At 41.0% G+C, this 12,667-nt stretch overlaps 1 protein-coding gene across 1 annotated transcript in view; it reads left to right on the top strand.

The window, feature by feature from the left end:
* The first annotated feature begins 8,084 nt into the window (after positions 1–8,084).
* The window catches only part of LOC119798367 (retinoic acid-induced protein 1), an 83,758-nt gene continuing 79,175 nt past the window's right edge, over positions 8,085–12,667 (top strand). The window contains exon 1 of the mRNA XM_038307801.1: positions 8,085–8,351. The gene's annotated coding sequence lies outside the window, so the exon portion shown is untranslated. The remainder of the gene's footprint in view (positions 8,352–12,667) is intronic.

Here is a 12,667-nt window from a genome sequence, read left to right as displayed (position 1 = left end):
TACTCATCTTGAAAATTACATACAACTTTTCGAGAACTTATAGGTTGCTGATGAAGGTTCTCAGTCATCCAGGTCATAGTCATTGCGTAAAAATTCAAAAAATATCCACTGGACTTGGTTTCCAAGATTTGAAGACGTTTCGCCACCTCTCCAGGAAGCTTTCTCAATTCAAATGTCTGGATCCGCAGTGAGTTTGAGTCTTATATGGACAAGGCCTTGTATTGCTTGGAAACATGCAATGGTAACCGATGAATGGGTCGTTTAGTTCCATCGTTAGCCTGTAATATCTGAACCTGTCTGTGATTCTAGGGGTCGGTCGTTAAAGGTATAAGACTCAAATACACTGCGGATCCAGACATTTGAATTGAGAAAGCTTCCTGGAGAGGTGGCGAAACGTCTTCAAATCTTGAAAACCAAGTCCAGTGGATATTTTTTTAATTTTTACGGAAAAACTTATAGGTTGCTTTTCAGACCTTTCCTGGAACTTTCAGAATCTTTCATGGTAATTTCCCTCAACTAGTTGTATTAGGTACTCTCATTGATCTTCCATTGACACTACTAGATATTTGAAGAAACCCTTACAAACAGACCATGTATTTTCAGGAACATGCACTATACTTTCTGGAACTTTCAAGGAAAGCTTTATATTATTATTTAACTCATAATAATTAACTTGATTTACTTAAAAGTAAGTGAATTAATTTACTTACATTTAGGAACCAATGATGTGAATTGAAACAAAACTTTATTTGACTATTAGTTAGCTGTTACTATTGTTAGCTGTTCCAGAAACCCCCAGGTGCTTTGCAGACTTTCCAAGAGAAACCACCTTTAAATCAACCCATGACAAACTCTGCCTCCAAAAGTTATTTACAGTAAAGCTATTAGAAAGGCTCAGGAACATGTCAAGTAAGTTCTGAGAGATTTCAATTAAGGTTATATTATTTACTTGTAAAGTTCCAGAAAGGTTCCTGGATGTATCCTGGAAGTTTAAGGAAGGTATGGGCTGTATCTTGCATTGCTAACATCCTTTTTATTGTTTACCATAGAGATTGGCATTCCATGGTATATTTTTCTGTTCTGGTGATGCCAAACTACAAAGATGTTTAATTTTATAGATTAAGTTGTGCAAGTATTGCCAGTGCAATTGTATTTGTTTATGTTTAATTTTCTAGGGGTCCTGTGTATTGGCTAACCTGGTACTTGTGCAATGGCAGATCTGCAGTACTTGAATGTTTTTGGGTTGGCAGTATTAACAGATTCCCAGAGCAGAAAAGTGTGAAGTTGATTAAAACAACGTGCTTCTGGGTGAAAAAGGAAAACAACACCTCACCCAGACATAGGGATAACCATGGGACACTGTTTCATGTTTTTGATATTTTCTGTGTAAATACCTATTACTATTTGGAAGATCTATCAAGCTGCACTGTGCAGTGATTTGCTTCTGTTTTCTTGCATTGTTACTGTGAAGTTTATGACATGAATAAAGTGTGCAATAACAAAAAAAGCTGCACAAAATTGCCTGTATATTTAGATATGGCTGCAGATGTGTGAGCTTTTTTGCCTGAAGGGCTGCAAAAGGCGTTTAAAATCCTGTTGCTGTCCATGGTGCTGAAGATATAGAGCTAGTAATCTAGTGTTTTATGTGACTTGCCTGAGGTGCTGCTGGACGACCATAGCATTTCCGTCAGCAAGGGCCATTAATAGCGCAAACACCAGCACCAACTTTTCTTCAGCTACAATTAAAACAGAGCCACGTGGAGCATATGAGATTGTCAATGATAATAATTGGACCCATCTGCAGGGCCAGTAGTGGGGATACAAATGACATCAAGGTGAGATTTATTTGGGAATGTCCTTTGAATTATGTTTATTAGTGGATCCTATTTTTGCATTGAAACACTTGTTTTTTATGGGCAAAAAGCAACAATAAAAAAGAAAAAAACTATATATTCACCATTTTCAACTCAGAGTGAACAAATGTACACTCTTTTTGTCAGTAGAGGGAGCCAGTAGGCAGCTTTTCAGATTAAAAAACAAGTAGTATGATAGCTCACTAGATGGCACTAGAGCTTTGTTATAGTAGCTGCCTTGTTTACAATTGTGACGTGTTTTGTTGTCCTGAATTGACATCATAGCTGGGAATTACTTTTTGTGTTTCTCAATAGATATTGTTTAGTGAGTTTTATAGTAGCTTGAGAACTAGGTTGAGATGGACATCCATCTGATGGCGTAACAGTGCAATTAAAGCTTCTTTATTTGAATAAACAAAAAGCCACCTAAAGACTGTGGATTGAATATATATTAAAAACATATATATACATTTGGAAAGACAGTAATGCTCTCAATAAAATTGTTTCTCCTTTTTTTTTGCTTTTTTATTGAAAAAGCTATTAAGCTATTAAATCATATATCGAGATGTGGTGTACTTATTTTGGTTATTGTACGCTTCCTAATTTTAACATGGTAGCATTCTTAAGATAAAAAGTTTGTAAGACAGTGTCTCATTGGTCTTTGCCTTCAAAACGTCAAGAGTATCAACACCATTCTAGATCACTCCCAATGGGTATTGATGTTGTTTACCCACCGCAGCACACCAGCCCACATCCCCCACCTTATTCAGGGGCAGCTTATCCTGCCTAGTAACAACATCAAACTCTACTGTCCTGCCTCTATGGCAACAGAGAGACACCCTTTTTGGCCTGCTTCCGATTGATCCGAGGTATTTCTGGTTGGCTCCTCAAACACCCAATTAAACTAAAATGGATGTACCTTAAAAATCTGAATGAATATTATTTAAATAAATGTATTTTACTATCATAGTTCAGTTAAAAATGCTCCAGAATTATGGTTATTGTTGGTGTAAGGGTGAAGGGAGGCAGGACTAAAGCCCCCTTCTGCTACAATAGCTACATACTTTTTAATAAGCTGCATGTCAACCGAATATGATTATCTATAACACAGGTAAATTTCCCTTTGCTGTTGCAGTTTACATAGAATCTGATGTAAGCAATGTTGCTGTACTAGCTGTTTGAGGATGTTTTAAGAAAAGCTGTTCAAAACTTTTGCAGTATTAAACAAATTTTCATTGTGCAAATGTTTATTGCTATGCTAGAATTTAAGAATTAAATCATCTTAGTGAAAGAGGGAAACGTTCACCTTCCACTTATGATTCTTTTTAAAGAAACTCTGTCTTCCAGTCAAGATTTAGAAGGTTTTTATATCTAGGAATTATCTATATAATGGCCATTAGTTTAGCAGACTTAAAAATTGCTAGAAGTACAGTGTACAAATAAACTCATAAATTATTTTCAAAAATGCCAAGCACTCTGCAACTTTTTACTTTTTCTACAAGTAAAACTGATTTGATACATCCTTATATATTGTTTTTCAGTCAGCTCTGTCAACACAACAGCAAACAAACACATATACAACAAGATGTCAGTTTTAGAGCTCACATGTTAATATTTAGGGGGTTCCGGAGGGCTTTATTTCAAACTACAATCTCTTTCTGACACAGCAACCAAACCTGACCAAAATTTGACAGGAAATCTTAACGTAAGAAGAAATATCTAATTTTTACTGTCATGGCTATATGAAGTGGTTTTTTGTTTTACATATTTGTTAAGGTGATAACATTGCTGTAATAATTCCCAATAATTGCTGGCCTTCAAAACAGAGAGAAAGTGTGTTAGTACAATTAGAAAGAGTTACAAGAACTATTGTTAAAAGTAGCAATATGGAAGGCAGAAAAGTGGAAGTACACAAGGTCAATTGTTGAAAGCAGCAGGTAGTGGATAAGATAAGTAAAGAGGAGAGTACAAGGTGGAGTAACAGAAGGATTGATGCAAATGTTTATGGAAACTAATATTGGAGCCTCATCAACATATTCTATATACAAGTCTATCTACCTTAAAAGGGTACCCAAAATACTCTATTATGTCGACTGAAAAAAATGCAACCTGTGTCAAAAAGGTTCTTGAAAGAGCAAAGTAAAATGCAAAATCTTTATTTTAGCTAAAACAAAGTAACAGATGAGACTAAGCCTTAGCAAACTCCAGGATTGGCTAAACTGATTACGTTGTAATTCCATGTAGTTTCTTCTATATATGTTCTCCTACTACACCTAACCTTTTCAGTCACTCGCAGGGCAATCTATAGAGAAGTCAGCACGTATGCCATCATCAAAGAAAACATACAGTAGTCAGGACAGGCTTAAATACGTGCATGCAGCACATGGGTAGCAACTGTACAGGTTTCAGGTGATTTCAGTAGGGTGTTCCAGCTCTTGGTTGGCTGTCTGGGTGAAAGTGGTGGGGATGCAGGAGTTTGCCTTGCAATCAAAGGGTCATTGGTTCAAACCCCAGCTCTGGCTTTTATTGTTGTGTCCTTGTTCAAGACACTTCATTCACGATGCTGGTGATGGAAGTCAGAGGCCCACGTCGCATCTGTGTAGACCAGCCTCTCTTATGTCAGTGAGCCTTAGGCCAGCTGTGATGGTGCGATTTAGCTTGCCCCCATCAGTGTGTACCTGGATGACTGAATGCAGTGTAAAGCTCTTTGGTCAAATCTCCTGACTTGAAAAAGTGCTATGTGTCAAGGCTCGAACAGGGAATCCAGTTTTCAAAGCAGAAAGACAATTAAATTTCTCAAAAACTTATATTCAGTAAAAGGATTTGCTGTGAAAGGCAAGGGCGTCTAAGGCAGGAACCTCTGCAGGGAGAGAACGCAGATGTGTGACCATGTCTGGCTAGCAAAGGATGAATATGAATGTGTGAGTCACTAATTTGGTCTTAAAGTTCAGTCCATGCCCAGAGGAAGAGGTTGGTTCCATCCGCTCGGCTGTCAACAAGACGGACGATGCCCAGAGAGTCCCAGAAGTTAAAGTCCCGGAGACCACAGAACCGGCAGGAGATCAGAACCAAGCAGACGAAGGAAGGCAAGATAATCGAGAGGGAGAAGCCAAATTCAACGTCGAGGATGTGCGCAGGAGTCAGAGCCAGGAGATCAGAGATCTGAGGAGGTACTAAAAGGAAATCCAGGACGGTGCCAGGAATCAACTCCAGGTTCGGTAAATAGGCAGAATACAGCAGGAGTCCAAAGACAGGTCAGGCAAACAAATTAGAATGGGAACAGGCAGGCTCAGAAGTTCAAAGTTAAAGAATAAGAAACACTTAGGTATGCTAAAAAAAACTCTCACCAAGGGCTTGAATAATCTGGCACTGATGACTGGTAGAAGGCAGGTTAAATAGAGGCTGGAGCATGTGACATAGATGAATGTTATTGAGAACTGGGAAAAGCTAGTTGAAATGAGAATGAAATGAGTATTCAGGCCAGTCATCATTGCCAAGATCTATGTAAGTAAAGCAATCCTGTTTTGTCTTTAGATGTTTACAACAGAAATATTCCACATTTTCATTGAAATAACCAGACTGGAAATGATCATAAATGCTGTTTAGCCTTGCAGAGGAGTCATTTTGGACATGCCTCAGAAAGGACGTTTATATACAGCTGCCAGGACAGAGAAAGACAGTGGTGAAATAGGATATACAGAGGCTATATTAACTTAACCTAGTTCACAGAAACATTGATTTGTATGTCTGCAGCCATCTGCAAACCGAATGCACATGCTTCACCGTGTGTGTGTTGCTTTTAAACTGAAATTAGACAGACTTTCAAACACTTCTTCAGAGGCAGTCGTGTTTAACCCCTGTCTATCCCTATTGATGGAAGCTGCAGGAAAAATCACGCCTAGCTCAGATTCGCATTGATCAAAAGAGATGCATCCCGTGGAGGATAACCGCACCAAAACGATTCAGGCGCAAGAGCTTGAGCACGCTCTGCATCCTTGCGCATTGCTTGGCTGCATTAGATAGTTGTTATTGAGCTCCATGCTGCACAATAGTCTTCAGAGCATTACCTTTAAATAAGACTGATGTGATTTGATGCTTTAAGGGCTGACTGCGTCAAGAGAAGAAAGTGGAGGAGGCCATGATGAGGCAGACAAACACATATTTTTCATGTCATTGTGATTGGTCAGTCTGATTGGTTTTAGATTAGCTTCAAAGAGAAAGAAGTGCTGCTGCTCATCTCATTGTGTGAGAATAAATAATTGTTTCTTTATAGCGACTAAACTTGGGAATGTCCTCCTAGCTGGCTATAACTGGAAAATACCAGGATACATTTTTATTAGGCCAAGGCAAAATGAGATTCAGGCACATTAAGGAAACGCTTAGTGTTTGTCTGCTGTGACAGAGTCAAACCTCCTCCAGTCTGCCGTCAAGGTCAGACTGAGGCGCATCCTTTTGCGTCAAGGAGGAAATAAACACCGAATCAATCGCCCTTGAACGGCGCGAGTTTGTTCACGGTAATGTGCGCAGCAGAGGCTGCTCGTCTCGTCTGGACGTGCCAGAAACGTCTTCGGGCCACTGCCTCAATTGCAACCGAGTGCCATTTACAGTGAGCTGCTCAAGTGGCTGAGATATTCAAGATGACGCTTCGAGGTTTGTTGCAAGGAGCCAACTGAAACAACAGGTGAGGGGCGCTGATGTTAATTATAGACGCACCTGGACTATTTATTATTTGATACTCAAAGCTAATAGACAATGGAGACACAGAAATCATATCCCTCTACGACCTTCTTTATTTCAGTATTTGCTTATATTGATTACTCATTTTGATATTCTACACTACAAAAACAATCTAGAAAAAAGTAAAAAAAAATCTTTAATTAAGTGTATTTCGCCTTAATTTGAGCAGGTAAATTAGATCATTTGCCAACAGAGTACTGTATCTTAAAATAAGACAATTAGGTAATATGCACTTGAAATAACAAAATTCTATTTTTTTTTTTCGTATTTTAAATGTAAATTGTCTTGTTCAGTTTGCAAAATGTCTCAGTTTCCTCATTAGTTCAAGAAAAAATGCACTTATTTTAAGAAAAGAAGGATTTAGATTTTAATTTTTTGCAGTGTAGCTGATATTAAACTTGTATCAAGCAGCTTACAATTAAAACATAAGGCTTTAGCTTTAAAGGGACTTTGTGAGCGCTTTTTTTTTTCCAAAAATGGCTAAATCATTGTTTATAATGATTTGTTGATTCATTTATTATGTCGTGGCGCTTTTGGCACTTAATATGGTTGCGAATAGGAGGAGAGTCTCACTCAATCCCCTCCCTTCCTCTCCTCTCCTCTCTCACTCACTCCCTCTCCCTTCCTTCTTATTTTCATTCATGGCACAATCAGTGACATGCACATATCTCCCTCATGCAGCGCCTGGCTCAGTCCCCATCCATCAAAAGACAGACTCACACATCTTCACACAGGAACAAACACACTCTCTCTCTCCCCTTTTTCTTTTCCTTTTGTTATCTAATTTTCTCCCAAACGCAGAAAAAAAAACACTGCAAGCTCCCACTCATCTTTTTCCTATCACCGTCTCTCACATTGGGATTATGGTCATCGCTTTTCATACATGAGTAAACAGATTTCAGCGAGTCTTCTTTTTTTTCATCCGTAGACACACATTTTCAACTTAATATGCAGTTACAAAAAAGGAGAACAGAACCAAAACAGGCATGAAGCCTCCACACTTACACACACACACACACACACACACACAGCAGGAAGAGGAGGATGAGGGAGAAAAACCGGAGATGGGAAGGCTTTGAAGCAGCCACCTCCTCCCTCCAAACAGCACATCAGCAATCTCTCCATCTCTCTCTCTAGTCCTGACACACAGACACACACACACACACTCACACACACAGGGCGATTGCAATCACTCCACAGACATTCTCCCATCTGCTCTTTCCCACTTTTGCAATTGGTGGCTGCTAGACTCCCCAGCAGAGACTGCAAGACTGGGCACCCCAACACCTCCCGCCCCTCACCTCCCCTGACCTCCAACCCACACTCAGACACACACACACTTTTAGAGCTAATTCCATTATATATTCCTGACTGGAAGGAAGAGGGGCTGTCTTCTAATTGCTTTCTTATCCCCCTGAGTCCCCCCTCACTGTTTCCTCCTTTCCCTTCTCCCTCTCACCCCTCCTTCTTCCCTCCTTTCAGCCCGCCCCTCACCCTACGTGCACTCAACATGGCAGCAGACAAGCAGAGAAGGGAGGCGAGCAAGAGAGAAGAGAGAGAGGGAGGAGAGAGAGAGGAAGGCAGCCTGCTGCTGTCAGGGAATATTGGTGCCATTTTCAGCATCGCAGGGTGAAAGGATTGAGCCTCGCCGCCGTACGCTTGGCTCGGCTCGCCTCTGCTTGGCTCACCTCTGCCCAGACCGGCTGAACAAGAAGGGAATAGGAGGAAGGAGGGGAGAACGGCTGACCCCTCCTAACACAGGTACAGAGCTTCCACCTGTCATTTGTTTCCAAATGTTGTGGGGAATCTTGCAGAATGAAGTGATGGCAGTGAATGCAAAAAAAAAAGGGGGGCGTGTGTCTGTCTCACTGCCTGTCTGTGTGTACATCTGCACGCCTAATAGAGGACAGCAGGCTCTCTCTTGGGACTGCGCTCTATTTTCATTTTGCTGGGGCAGAGCATTTGCCTCCCACACAAACACACACACACACAAACACACCCACCAACACCTGCCTCGACCTTGTTTTCCTCCAGCATCTGTTCAAACAACCAGCATGGAAAACCAGCTCAATAAACACATGGATGTGGGAAGGATGCAAGCTTTTAAGCCTCAACTCTTCCCTTGGAGCAATCAGCATCCACAGTCTGTCAATGTGTTACGTAGTCTCATAACACGGCGCTATAAGTCGGCGCAGGGATGTGTCATAGCATGCTGTTTACTCTGACCATTGCATAAGCAGGGATCTGACATACACCCACATGCATGTGCATCCTGTCTAAGGCATGAATATGTTATGCTATGAAGTGGTTGCATCTTTCTTGTTTGCTTTTGAGGATTTTCTGTAGCTAGTGTGCTATTTTTAGTACAGCATGGACTTATATATTCTGGTCCTATGCATATGACTCATAAATGTTTTGTTGTTGTTCAAAAGCTCCTGTTTGACCCTGCTTTTATCACCAGCTTGTCATTAAAAATCTGCACTAAGACTGCAGTGTCACAAAACTGATGCTACCCCACAGCCGAACTGGCCCTGAGGTGATGGGGATGGAGAGGATGCAAGAGGAGGAGAGAGGGATAGAAAGGAAGAGGTGTGACGGAAGGGGAGAGTAAATAAAGGTGGGAGGGAGGTGGAGAACATGTGAGAGCGTGTGGGTGCGCAGCACAACAGGGAGGAGGGAGGGTAACGGCCGAGATAACGCAGAGAGAGGGTGCAGAGAGAAGTGTCTGGGAGAGAAACAGGGGTGAGATAGTGTTGGTGTGTGTGTGTGGCCAAGTATTTGTTACCTTTGTGGGGACAGTGTAAGGCCGGTTTTCCAGTAAACTGGTGCTCAAGCGGTTTAGGTTTAGGACTGAGATGTGAATAAAGTTTAGGTTAGGCTCAGTTGTGAATGTGAAATGAATGAAAGGCAATGCAAATTCCCCCTAAGGATAGTGGGACATAACGTGTGTGTATCCTGAAAGGAAGGCACTATTGATGAAAAAGATCAGTTTGGGAAATGAGGAGGAAGACGGATGTACAGGTGCATCAATTTAGATTGAATAAAAAAAAAAGAATTCTCAGAAAATGTCCATGTTGCATGAGAATAACTTAAATTGTAATCTAGAAATATTGTGGCTAACACACTGCAGGTAAGATTGCTGACTTGGCAGTCCAACAGACAGTTATTGACACCTTCCAGAAGGAAAGTAGGACACCATAGGTCATTGCTTGCAACGTTTACTGCTCCCGGGTACTGGATCCAAAAAATAGCAGGGAAAAGTTTAGTGGAAGGAAAAGAATTGTGAAAAACGCACCAAGGAATAATTTAGAAATCAATCTCAAACCAGTGATAGACAGCAGATAAACAATGTATAAGAGCAGCTCAGCCCAGCCACAGGCTGATCACCTTCATGTCCCACTGCAGTAATTAATTCAAGAGCAGTAGGATGTGAGTGCACATCCTGTTCATTACAGAGACATAATCTTCAGCTGGCACAAGACTTTATGTAATAAAATTTCTATTTTGTACAATATTATAAATTTGTAACAATTTGAATGTAAGCTTTTCATACATTTTGAGTCATAATCTTAAAAATAAACAGAAATAAACTCTTGAAAACAATTAGCTTCTCTAAATTCTCTTTAGGTATGAGTGTGTTCTTAATGGTTTGTTTCTGTGTTGCCCTGCGATTGACTCACGGCCTATCCAGGGTGTACCCCGCCTCTCGCCCGTAGACAGCTGGACATAGGCACCAGCACCCCTCGCAACCCCAGCAGGGTTAAGCATGACGGAAGATGGGCTGATGGACGGCAGCTCTTGAAAACAATCTGTGCAACAAATGTATATGAGTTTCACTTGTTGAATTGGATAACTGGGATGTTTTTCAATTGTTTCTCCATTAGCTGAGATGCATGGGTATTAATTGTATTCAATGCTGAATGTTTTTGTGTGATACAGAACTGAATATCAATGTTTTGTGTGCTGCTGATGGTGGAGGAAGTGTTTCTTAGAGATATGCGGAACAATGTTTGCAGTGTAAAAAGAGACAGATAAGACAGGTCACAAGATGCACAATCACTGACCTCGCTAAGAAAATGCAGAGAGTTTGCCCGACTTCATCTCCCTCCTGTATGATGCAACACAATGAAAGGAAGCTGATCATCGCTAAGAGCGGGAGTTACCAGAAAGCGGGTGTCTGTTTGTGTCTCAGGTGGTCAGTAAAGGGCATACTGGAATTGGAAACATGCTGTTCTGGTGAAATAGAAAGCAAAGGCTGCCCTTTGTGCATTTTTGTTTGTTTGTTTTTTTTTTCTTTTTTTTTCCTCCTCTTCCGTCAACCTTCCTTCGCAGTCCCCTGTTTTGATTAAAAACAAATTCATGAGTGGGGGGAAAAAAGCTTCCTGTCTGTAAGACGCCAAAACCTATAGGACAGCTCTCCTCCTCACCCCTAATCTCCCCGTCTTTCCATTGGTCTGCACCTGTATTTATATCGGCTTGCCCGTTTTCATAAATTTTAACCTAATACCTAAAGTCTAAGTTTGTGTCTGTGTGTTTCTAAGCAACACACTATAAGCCCCCAAGAGCCCATGTAATTGCCCAGAAGGCTCATGGTCATTTTTTCTGTGCTTGTTATTAAACACACGAGGAGATGGAGGAAAAAGAGATGTTTGTCCCTCATTAGTGAAAAGTGCTACAAACACAGACAAGGCTTCAGGGAGCAATGAATCCACGTATGACTCATATATTTGATGCTGAAAATTTGTGCTTTCTTTTATAAACGGGTTTCCTTAAATCATCTCTTTTAAGCTGTTTGTAAATTGTCTCCACTGATTTTGTAATGAAAGTGAAACTGGGTGTCTACCTTTCTGTTCAACTTGTGCAAAAGGATGGCTTGAGCTTCCTGAGGGATGAAGGGGTTGAAAAACAGTGTGCCCGAATGTCTTGCGGAGACCTGCAGCCTCAATTTATTTAACTTCTTAAAGTATTTGCTACGCTGCAAAACCTTGTAAATGACCCTATTTGGTAATCCAGCCCTCTGCATGCTGCAGTGAGCGTGTGCTTTGAATTTCTGTCCAGAGCACAGCACAAAGTAATGTTACAGTTTCCACAAACAGAAAGAAAGGTGATGTGAAACAAATCAATACGAAGCAGCGATAGCTACGTTTGTCATGATGCACAGCACCTTTCTTTTCTTTAACTTTCTCAGATTTTGTCACATTGAAACAAAGTAGTGCACATTGTGATGTGGAACAAAACAATATGGTTTCGTAACGTTTTTTAGATATAAAGATAAAAAGTTTATGTTACTACCTTCAAGGGATATGAACAAGAGAATGAGATCCTGGACAAAAGGTGTTAAAATAAGGTTCTTCTGCAAGGTGCCCAGGCACTCCCTTGGAGACCAGGTGAGGGGCTCGGGGTAGAGCTGCTGCTCCTCCTCACTCAGGAGAGTCATCTTAGGCAGTTTGTCCATCTGTTTCAGATGTGCCATGGATGTCTCCCTCAGGAAGTGTTCTAGGCATGTCCCACACAAGAGGCAAGGGCATGCTGGAGGCACTATGTGTCTTGTCTGGCCTAGGCACTCCTCTGTGTTCCCCAGGGGACCTAAAAGAGGTGTCAGGGGAGAGGGAAGTCGGACCGTCTCTTGTCCTTACTCTGATACCCCTAAATGAGATCCAGATTAGTCCATTGCCTTCAGAAGTTGCCCTATTAGTAAAGATAGTCCATCTGGGTGGATACGTTTGTTCTATGAAGCCATCAGAGGTTTATTAGAGAAGCTTAGTAAAGTGTGGAGCAGATATCCGCAGCCTAGCTGGGAAAAACACTCTTCAAATTTTGGCTTATGGATGATTGGCAAGAGGAAAATCATCAAACCGAAATGTAGTGTAGTTTGCTGTTTGCCATAGGACACAGAAAGGAATCTAGAAAAGTCGTGCTTCACATAACTCCAAACACATGGTTGCCATAGTAAAGCATGGTATGGCAGTATCATGCTGTGGGATGCTTTACTTCAGGTGAAGAGGGAAGCTGATCGGTGTTGATAAAAAAGGAGCTGTGGCTGCATAAAAAAAAGCCATAAAGTTTTTCATGTTAGT

The sequence above is a fragment of the Cyprinodon tularosa genome, unplaced genomic scaffold (assembly GCF_016077235.1).
Source record: "Cyprinodon tularosa strain WSP-4 unplaced genomic scaffold, ASM1607723v1 ctg62, whole genome shotgun sequence".
Classification (NCBI taxonomy): domain Eukaryota; kingdom Metazoa; phylum Chordata; class Actinopteri; order Cyprinodontiformes; family Cyprinodontidae; genus Cyprinodon; species Cyprinodon tularosa.
The sequence above is the reverse complement of the archived record's forward strand: the minus strand, read 5'-3'. Positions and strand labels throughout refer to the sequence as shown.